The 10752-nt window shown below is 44.2% G+C and overlaps 1 pseudogene; it reads left to right on the top strand.

The window, feature by feature from the left end:
• The first annotated feature begins 1559 nt into the window (after positions 1 to 1559).
• Positions 1560 to 3077, top strand: LOC113029627 (zinc finger protein 492-like; annotated as a pseudogene).
• Positions 3078 to 10752: the final 7675 nt, after the last annotated feature.

Here is a 10752-nt window from a genome sequence, read left to right as displayed (position 1 = left end):
GCATTAGTTCACAAAGGCTAGTTATTTAAGGGCATTTCACATACATGTGCCAATACACAATGTTCCAAAAAAGACGGTGCATGCTATTACTGTATCTATTTTCAGTGTGCAAGTTGCAGAGCAACTCTTTTCAGACTGCCATCTTGTCGGGAACCACCGTACTAAAACATTTTTTTTAACAGATTTCTGCACGCAGAAATCGGTTCGAGGTCAGTAAGCACAACCAGAATTCATACATAAGGCACACTCTCGATTTTTGAGAAAATTAAAAGATTTTTAGTGTGGAAAATACGTTACACAGAAGAAAAGAATATATCACGATATATATCGTTACCGCACATGCTTCAAATTATATCACCTTATGAATTTTAGGCCATATCGCCCAGCCCTACTCAGTGGCCTTTTCCCTTTCAAGTTCTTGTAGGCAGCTGATGACTTTCTTTTTGTAGTTGCTCCTGGGATTTCACCTTGAAGCTTCATAGTAGAGATGTGCAAAGCAGCCAGTATCTGTATTTGTATTTATTGAGGGGGGAAAAGTATTTGTATTTGTATTTGAGTAAAATTCAAGCTGGGCATAAAAATCAATTTTTTGTGTTACGCTTGTAATTAATGTTATAGTGTAAGTATTCTTTAATTGTATCCATTATAGAAACTATGGATAGGCAGTATTAGTTGATTTTTTTCTTTCCATAAATCCAGCAATGAACATGTAACGTCACTGAAAAGAAAATAACATAACAGCCATTGCCTCAACCATGGTTAAACCAACAACTAAGGTTAACCTTAGCATAGGTTGAAATTTCAACCTATGCTAACCTAAATGTACCATATAGCTCGCACAAGTGCATACATTCGACACAATCATTGTTTTAACCTTTTTACCGAACTTTATCGTTACTCTGTCAACAGCCTGTTGTCTAAATTACCAAGCTAACAGAGCTACGTAAACAGAGTGAACATAAGAGCACCCGAATGCAGATGTCAATAGTGCAGCGTAATGAAATAATCTCCCGATCTTCGCGAAACCTATAAACTGCCTCCAGAACACAGTTAAGGTCCAAAAAATCTATTGAACAAAAATAGTGATGCAGTTCAGTGTTTTTTTTCGCTCAGCCAAGCCGTCTCTGTCGCTGTGTGGAGCAGCCTGTGTCAGTCACCTCTTTCACACGTCAGTCACTCATCCAGTACTGTTCTGCAGTCTCTCAAGGAAACTCAGCTGTTTCATATAAAGTTTTCCCTTGTTCCCAAATATAAATATTTTTTAAGTATTTGTTCGAAATAAATATTCGTAAAAAAATAATAATTGTTTTGTTTTTTTGTTTGTTTTTTTTGTGTGCCTTTCCGAATACTGTATTCTGGTTCGGCTCTACCCCTCCTTCATAGGTATTGTTACTGATGAGTGTAGTAATGTTTATTTGCTCTGCTTCTTCTTGCCAGGGATAAAATACATATCTATACTTTTGTGTCCCAGCTGAGTAACAGGAGGAGAAGAGTCTGGTGGAGCAGCAGAGGAACAGTTTCAGCCATTTGGACTCAGCTCAGCCACTACAGAGGAAACAATGACTTCAACACAGGAGGTGAGAAAAGTATCTCAGTTACACTGTTATTGAAACTGTGTGCACAGCTGGATGTTAACAGCAGCTTTATCTTTTCCATCCTGGGCTCCTCCTCCATACATACAGAAGCTACATTCACAAACAAAAACCACAGAAGTTACAAGAAAATACAAAGATCATATTTTATCAGCACACATTGAAACAACATCATCATCAGTTGAACTCACAATATTTTTATGACATAAAAGATTTTCCCCTTTGACAAGTCTTATTGTAGCACATCATTGTAGTGTGAAACTATCACCAGAAGGTGGTGGTAACACACCTACAACGTGTTTCTTGACCTCTTTGATTCCACTAATGGAGGCAGTTTCAGTTTGTTCCACGACTGCATTTCACTCACTGCCTCTGTTTGTATCTCTGTCACTGCAGGACCAACATGGAGCGAGAAGTCAGCGCTCTCAGGAGGCCGACAAACCTCACAGAAGAAAGGGGGAGAAGAAATACAGCTGTGACGAGTGTGGGAAGGATTTTACCCGAGCTCAACACCTGAAAACACACCAACTCATCCACAGTGGAATTAAAGCGTACAGCTGTGACTTGTGTGGAAAATCTTTTTCCCGGGCTCCATACCTGAAAGCACACCAACTTATCCACAGTGGAGTTAAACCCTACAACTGTGATTTGTGTGGAAAATCTTTTACCCGGCCTCAACACCTGAAAACACACCAACTCCTCCACAGAGGAATTAAAGCGTACCCCTGTGACTTGTGTGGAAAATCTTTTTCCCGGGCTCAATACCTGAAAGCACACCAACTTATCCACAGTGCAGTTAAACCCTACAACTGTGAATTGTGTGGAAAATTTTTTACCCAGCCTGGAAGCTTAAAAACACACCAACTCATCCACAGTGGAATTAAACCGTACAGCTGTGACTTGTGTGGAAAATCTTTTACCTGGGCTAAAACCTTAAAAACACACCAACTCATCCACAGTGGAATTATAGCGTACAGCTGTGACTTGTGTGGAAAATCTTTTATCCAGGCTCAACACCTGAAAACACACCAACTCATCCACAGTGGAATTAAAGCGTACAGCTGTGACTTGTGTGGAAAATCTTTTACCCAGCCTGGAGGCTTAAAAAGACACCAACTCGTCCACATTGGAGTTAAAGCGTACAGCTGTGATTTGTGTGGAAAATCTTTTGCTCAAAGTAAAAACTTAAAGCGTCATCAAGTTACCCACTCTGGAAGCAAAGCGTACCCCTGTTATTTTTGTGGAAAAACATTCCGCCGTATAGAGTCACGAAATATACACTTACGCAGTCACACTGGACATGATGTTTATTTCTGTGATCAGTGTGGAAAACTATTTACAACAGCTGGAGAGTTAAAACAACACATGTTTACCCACAATGACGAGAGACCTTATAAATGTGACCTGTGTGATAAGACTTTCAAATCTCCACATTCCCTGAGAAAACACCAAAAGATCCACACCAGAAAGTAACTCTACAAGTGCAGTTACTGTGAGGTATGTATTTATATTATTATCTTCTTATTTTAGACTGAGTGTTTGGAACAAGTCAGATCAGTAAACTTATGGAGTTATATTGGATGAACTGATTGAAAAAATGTGTTATTTTCGTCCAGTAAGCTGAGTGTTATTAGTAGAAGCAAGTATCACAGTTGTTATAGGTTAATAAGACTTAGGCTCACCTTTTCTCTAATCAAAATAAAAAAGTAAACAGAAAACAAAGAAACAAAAACATAAGAAGAAGAACTTTATTTATGAAGCGCTTTCAGACAAAGTTCTGTACAGCTATTTAAAAATAAAGAAATAAATGAAAGTGATGCATAGCAATAAAAGTTAAAAACAATAATTAAGATGTGTAGGATAGGGTGAACTAGTGGGTCTTCAACTTAGCTGTAAAAACCTCCACAGAGGCTCCACTAATATCTTGAGGGAGGTTGTTCCACAAAAATGGGGCAGGAAAAGGAAAAAGCACGCTCCCCCAATAGTTATTTTTCTGGCTCTAGGAACTTTTGAATGACCAGAATCCTGGGATCGGAGAGCATGGGATGGAACATAAGGGTTCAAAAGATCAGAGAGGTATGAAGGTGCCAAACCATTTAAAGCCTTGTAGGTGAGCAGCAGGACCTTAAAATCTGTCGAACCTCACAAGGTAGCCAATGAAGTGATTTCAATGCAGGCGTATTGTGCTCAAATGTTCCAGTTTTAGTTCAAATGTGAGCAGCTGCATTTTGCACCATCTGTAAACCTCTAAAACCTTTCTTTGGTAGCCCAGAAAGGAGAGCGTTACCATAATCGATACGTGAAGACACAAATGCGTGGAGAAGAACCTCTGCAGTGTAGTTTGATAAAACTTGTCTGATTTTAGCTATGTTCCTCAAATGACAAAAGGCGGTCTTTGTTGTCTCTTTTACATGAGACTCGAAGGAGAGCGCCATGTTGAACCACACGCCCAAGTTTTTAACCTTGTCCCTGCAATTTATGACATAGTCATGAATTTTCAAGATTCAATTCAATCTTATTTATATAACGCCAAATCACAACAACAGTCGCCTCAAGGTGTTTTATATTGTACAGTAGATTCTACAATAATAGATACAGAGAAAATCCCAACAATCATATGACCCCCTATGAGCAAGCACTTTGGTGACAGTGGGAAGGAAAAACTGGTACTGTAGAAAACTTATACAGTACCAGTGCTTGTTGCTGTTCCTCTACATCAAATACATTAAATTGGGAGATGCTCTTTGTTTCAGGCGATGTTCAGGATTAAAATGTTGAAGGAATTCCCTGACTTACTGTGTTTGTGTCTTTGTTTAGAAGCAGAGCGACACAGATGGATCCAATTCTCAACCCTGTCGTCACTGTGGTGGTGGGAAAGAGTTTCACTGTGACCTTTGTGGAAAAACTTTCAATTACCAGAAAGCCTGAAAATACATCAGCGTAGACACACTGGAGACAAAATGAACTTCTGCAAAGAGTGTGAGAGAGGCTTTCCCACACTGAGTGAATTACAAAAAACACGAACTCTGTAACAGTGGGGTTAAAAAGCACGTGTGTGACCAATGTGGGTCATCCTTCACCACTATCAGCCAGCTTAAGAGACATGAACAAATCCACACAGGAGAGAAACCATACAACTGTAGACACTGTGACAGAAGCTTCTCACATTCAGCTCATCGTAACACCAAGAGCTACATCTGTGTCCAGTGTGACAAAATCCTCAGGAATCTCCGTTCATATTCCAAATACAAACGATCCCACGCTGCAAATAAACTGTTTCACTGTTACCAGTGTGCAAAAAACATGTACTTACATAAACATCTCTTTTTGGCAAATACTGGACATCTGTTTTTGGCAGACCATAACTTTGGCACAACACCAGCGCCCTGGACTTGTGATGTCAAGTTAAATTAATGCATCACGTTGGTACCTGGTAATGTTTATGTGAGCTTCCCTGTCAGAAACACCCCAGGATCATGCTTGCTAAGCGAATAGCTTTTCAGTCTTGTTAGCCAATGAGTGAAATGCGACAGCAAACTATAAAACAAGAGAAGCGACATCGTCTCTTAGTTTGTTTGTCCACCCCCCATCCCCCAAATTTGCGTGTTGGACCACATAAGTATTTAACTATATACCGTATTTTCACGACCATAAGACGCACTGTACTAAAAGGCACAGTCTCAGTTATGTGTGCCATTACTGTATTTAACACACACATAAGGCGCACTGGATCATAGGGCGCATACAAGTACCGTATGCGTATTTAAAAATAAAGCGGGAGCAAACCTGAGTTTGGTACTCACATTTTTATCATCAATCAAACCCATCGAAGTCCTCATCCTCTGTGTCTGAATTGAACAGCTGCGCTAAATCTCCATCAAACATGCCAGGTTCACTTTCTTCACTGTCAGAGTCACTTTCCGTGCCGTGCGGCTCCTCGGAAATGATGCCGGCTTTTGCGAAAGCTCGAACAACAGTGCCAGCAGACATGTTAGCCCAAGCATCTACAATCCATTGGCAAATTGTGGCGTAACTCGCCCGGCGCTGCCTTCCACTCTTGGTGAAACTGTGGTCTCCATCGGTCATCCATCGCTCCCAGGCCGCTCGCAGCCTTACTTTGAATGGGCGGTTCACACCGATGTCCAGCGGCTGGAGTTCCTTTGTCAGGCCTCCCAGAATGACAGCAAGCTCACAGTTCATTTGTTTCACTAGTTTTTTCACATTGGCTGTGAGATGGGCACGCATAGAGTCACAGATTAAGAGCGATGGTGATGCGTGGAAAAAACCACCTGGTCTCCTTACATACACCTCCCTCAGCCAGTCTTTCATCATTTCCTCATCCATCCAGCCCTTTTCATTTGCCTTAATGATGATTCCTGCTGGAAACTTCTCTTTAGGCAAAGTCTTTTGCTTAAAAATCACCATAGGCGGCAGTTTCTGTCCATTAGCATGGCAGCCAAGCACAACAGTAAAAGACGACTTTTCATACCCCGTTGTGCGTATCGCTACCGTGCTGGTCCCCTTCTTCTCCACAGTGTGACTCACCGGGATGTCAAAAGTGAGCGGGACCTTGTCCATGTTAGTGATGTGGCTGGGCTGGATGTGTTTGTCGCCGATGTGTTTGCTACAGTATGAGCGGAAGATGGCCAGCTTTTCCTTACAATCCGCTGGAAGTTGCTGCGCTACCGTAGTCCCGGTCCTGATGGAAAAATGGCACCGTTTCATAAAAAGTGAAAGTGAAACTGCTTTTAGCCGAATGGTGACCGTCGAAACGCTTCTCCTGCTCGTTCTTTGCTCGATGATCCACCGCTCGAGTCTTTCCTCCAACTCGGCCACACTTCACCCTTTAGCGTTCTCATGGTGTTCTCTACTACCTCCTCATTACAACACACAGGGCGCACTGCGCTATAGGGCGCGCTGTACTTTTTGAAGAAAATCTAAGACTTTTAAGTGCGCCTTATGGTCGTGAAAATACGGTATGTAATCAGTTAAACTGTGTAATTGACATAAAGACCTCATGATATACAACAATTCTGTTTTGTTCAGTTTTACTGTAATTAAGCACAGTTGTATATATGATCCTGTAAAGAGCCTCATGCACGTCTCACATGGCTGTAGTCGTGACAGAGCTTTAGCATGGTTATCAGCAGCTAGGAACATCATCCTAAAGATGAGACCAGCTCCAGGGCGACATGCAATTGTGAATTTATGAACTGAATCATCTGTAAACGTTGGGAACTTGCTTTGGACTGGAAAATAAAATATTTTTGATTTAATTTGAATCTTTATTTAAACGTACGCCAGAGACCATTTTTAATTTCCTGTTTTCAAACTTTTTTTTGTTTAAATACTACTGGAACTTTAATCTGTATTACTTAATATTCTTATTTATTTCATCTTTATTCGGACAATAAGTAATGTTAAAAATACATTTGATTTATTTTCAAATTCAATTCCTAGGTCATTATTTTAATCTGCTGTGGGACGAGACAACAGGCTGATATTGGGTGTTGTTTTTGATTAAGCTTTTACTTTGAAGCGAAATTTAAATAAGACAGTAAGAACCCGCTTTGTTCATTTAAGGAACATCTCAAAACCTAGATTAATGGTGTCAGTGAGTGAACTTGAGATGATATCCATGCTTTTGTCTACAAGACTCAACTATTGCAATAGTCTGTTTAGTTGTCTCAACAGGAAAGGGCTGGCTCATCTTCGGGTTGTGCAAAACTCTGCAATGAGACAATTGGAGCCCATATAACTCCCGTTTTAAAGTCACTACACTGGCTTCATTTTAAAATTCTAGTTTTAAACTTTAGAGCCCTTTATTGCTGATTTGATTTGTATACACAACTCTTCTCATAACCTGAGGTCATGGAATCAAAACCTTTTAGTGGTCCCCCACACTTGTGTCAGAACTCGAAGGGACCAATCTTTCCAATCTGTTGCACAGAGACTGTGGAATGCCCTTCCTCTATTTCTACAGTATCTGAAGACCTTCAAAAAGCAGCTAAAGACATTTTTATTTCAAAAAGCAAAAACAAATTTTCCTTCTCAAGCCATTTCCAGGCCTGAAGATCCTCTTCTTTTCAGTCTGGGGATCTGACCAGGGTGTACCCTATCTCTTGCCCTCTTACAGCTTTAATAGACTCCAAAATTGCAACATGTATTTATGGTCATGAGCAGTGATGGGAATAATGGCATTAAAATAAACAGTGGTACTAACACCAGTACTTGTTTTCAGTGACTAGTAACTTAACTAATTGCTTTTTCTGCCATTACAACACCGTTACTAGCAAGAAAAAGCGGTGAAGGTGTGTTCCAGTTTGTCAACACACAGACGGTTGAAGCTGTCTTCTTCTTACCGTGAGCTAAGGGAGCAAACAATCACACGAATGCTGCCACAGTTTTCTACCAAGTCCTCAGAGAGCTGTGTGGACCTCAAGTCTGGATCATCCTGAGACAACAAATCTGAACCCAAACTCCAGTTATCTATGTATGTGCATGTATCCAGTTCAGAGCTGTGGGGTGGTGGAGTCTGCAGCTGTCACAGGTATAGGCTATGAAAGTGAATGAAGATGTTGTCCTAGATACCAGCTCATTTTGGTGGAAATTGAATAATTTTGCGAGAAGGCTTAAGCAGGTCAACAGCAAGGGGAGGAAGATGGTTTTTCAGGATTCAAAGCAATGCAGGAAAAACTGGAGGAGAGGAGACACTCACATGAAGACACACTGGATTAAAGAAAGAAGCACAAAAGCTCAGATATCTGAAACCGATTCAAAACCCCAGAGAGCTCAAACTTTAACCACCACCTGTTGGTGGCGATAATGCACCTAGTGGTTGTTGAAGACAGTCTGTACAGTAGTTGTCACTGTCACTACCCGATCCGTACCGGAAACCCGATCGGTACTCCGCATGCGCGAAAGGTGTCTACGTCCAGTCGAAGCGTTTTACGATAGTTGCGGGTCAGAGTATCTGTTAAGATGTTAAGAATACTAAGAAGACTGCCAAACCAATTCACCGGACAATTATATCCACGCTCTTTGGTTCTGTCCACCAGTTCAGAAGTTTTGGCGCGAGATATGTGAAGACTTATCAAAGTGTCTGAAATGTAACATTCCAACTTCCCCCTTAGTGTGTTTGTTGGGCAGCTTAGATAATGTCACTTCAGAAAAGAATATAGTCCATATGGTTTTCACTGCCCTATGCATAGCCAAGAAAACAGTCCTCATGAACTGGAAAAATAAAAACAATCTTAATTCTAACCAATATAGAAATTATCTATTAGATTACATTAGTCTTGATACAGCCTCTGCCACCACATCAGATCAATTACTCTGGGCTCCTTTGATCAGCTCCATCACCTAGTGGGGGTGGGGGGTCATAGTTTGGTCCCGCCTTCACCGTTGTGATTGGTGTGGGGGTAGGGACAGGCTTAGGGTGTCGGGGGGTTCCCCGGAGGCATCTTCCGTGGGGGGCTCAACCCGGGGTAGCGGTCATGTCCGGTTAGGGGCTCTGTTGGCTCTCAGGTGACTGTTTCCTCGCGGCTGCGTGTAGTGGGGCTTGGGGAGGGTCTGTGCTGACGGACGTGGGTTACTGACCTGGTAGCCTGGCTGCCCCTGGGTGGGTCCGGGATGGGCGTGAGGTTCTGGGGGCGCTCCGTCTCTGGGCTGGGGCCTGGGCTGGGCCTCGGGGGCTTGGGTCCTGGTTGGTGTGTTGTCGGGGTTGTGGGCGGGTGGGTGTATGGGGGCCCAGTCCTGGCGCAGGGTGCCGCCGGTGCGTCGAGCCACCTGGGGGGCTCTTCAACTGGTTGGGGAGATTGTCACATCTTGCAGGAGCTTTCCTCTCTTCAGGAACTCTCTCTGCAGGAGGGGGAGATACAGGAGAGGTTGAGGAAGATCTTAGCCTGGACGTTTATTGTCTTTTGTAGTCTGGAAGATGAGTGGATGGTGGGGTGGGTGCAGTTTTCTCTGTGGTGGGGTTGGGTGGACTGTCCCGGGCTCTGTGGGGCCGGGAGGCGCTGCTGCACTGAGTCCCGGTCTGGATGGGCCTGGGCCCCCTTTCCCTGGCGGGCCGCGGAGCATGGGGGTGCCTACTGGGGTCAGCGGGGGAGCTGGCCCCAGGGAGGGGTCACTTGCCCCTCCCTTCCTTCCCTCCCCATCTCCAGCTGCCTCCCTCTTCCCGCTCCACCACAACCACCCACACATGCAGGACCTTGGAGTAGGGGTATGTCACCAGGGTGCAGAGGAGGCTACCCCCCCCCCCCCCCCGTCCCCCCCGTCCCCTTCTGGCTGCCTCTGCCTCAATTTTATCCCACAACTTAGACATTCACATTACTCACACTCTCATTACACATACATATAGGATCTTGGGGGTGGGCACGATACACGGAATCCAAATTACCATCAGGGTGTACACCTCACCCCTGGCGTCGTTGCCCACCTCTCAATTTTAAATACACAGACATTGAGGGCTAGCAGGAGGGACTATGCGCTTACCTACTGCTCTCTGGCAGGTAGCTCCATGCCCTCCTGGGTTTTAAATGCACCTTAGAACACACATGCATCAACACTACAATGAGCGGGTGGAGGGAGGTTTGGAGTCTTCTCTCACCCCCGTTCTCTGCGACCTGCTGGAGCGGGGGGGCTAGGAGGAGGAGTTGGCCGTCCGACTGCGGTCTGGAGTGTGGGGCTTCCCTGCTGCTGCGGAGTCGGGGCGGTCTGCCTCCCCCCACCGCAGGGAAAAGGGTAACACCACCTGGGTCTGGGTGCAGTTCCCCCCTCCAGGGGCAAGGGTACCTAGACCCGGTTCGTAGAGTACGCTTGGGGAGTGTGATCGTGTGTACAGCGTCTCTTTATGTCTGTCTCCACGTTGGTTGAGTGTGGAGTAAGTGCATATGAGAGCATGAGGGTGGGAATGGATGTTTGTATCTGTGTGTGCCTGTATGTCTGTGTCTATATGTCAGGTTGGGTGTCAGACGCCACCTCTCTGGGGACATCTCAGGCCCTCCAAGGTTTGGAGGCTTGTCTTCCCCCACCACCACTTCCCCTGCCAGTGGCGGACTCCCTCAGACATCGGTGCGTTGGTGGTTCTTTGTGTCTGGGGATGGGCATCCAGGTACACACCGGCTCACTCCTTGGCGGCCGCTTATCGGGGCCTGGA

The sequence above is a fragment of the Astatotilapia calliptera genome, chromosome 9, assembly GCF_900246225.1.
Source record: "Astatotilapia calliptera chromosome 9, fAstCal1.2, whole genome shotgun sequence".
In the NCBI taxonomy this organism is placed as follows: domain Eukaryota; kingdom Metazoa; phylum Chordata; class Actinopteri; order Cichliformes; family Cichlidae; genus Astatotilapia; species Astatotilapia calliptera.
This window is presented reverse-complemented; position numbering and strand designations above follow the sequence as displayed.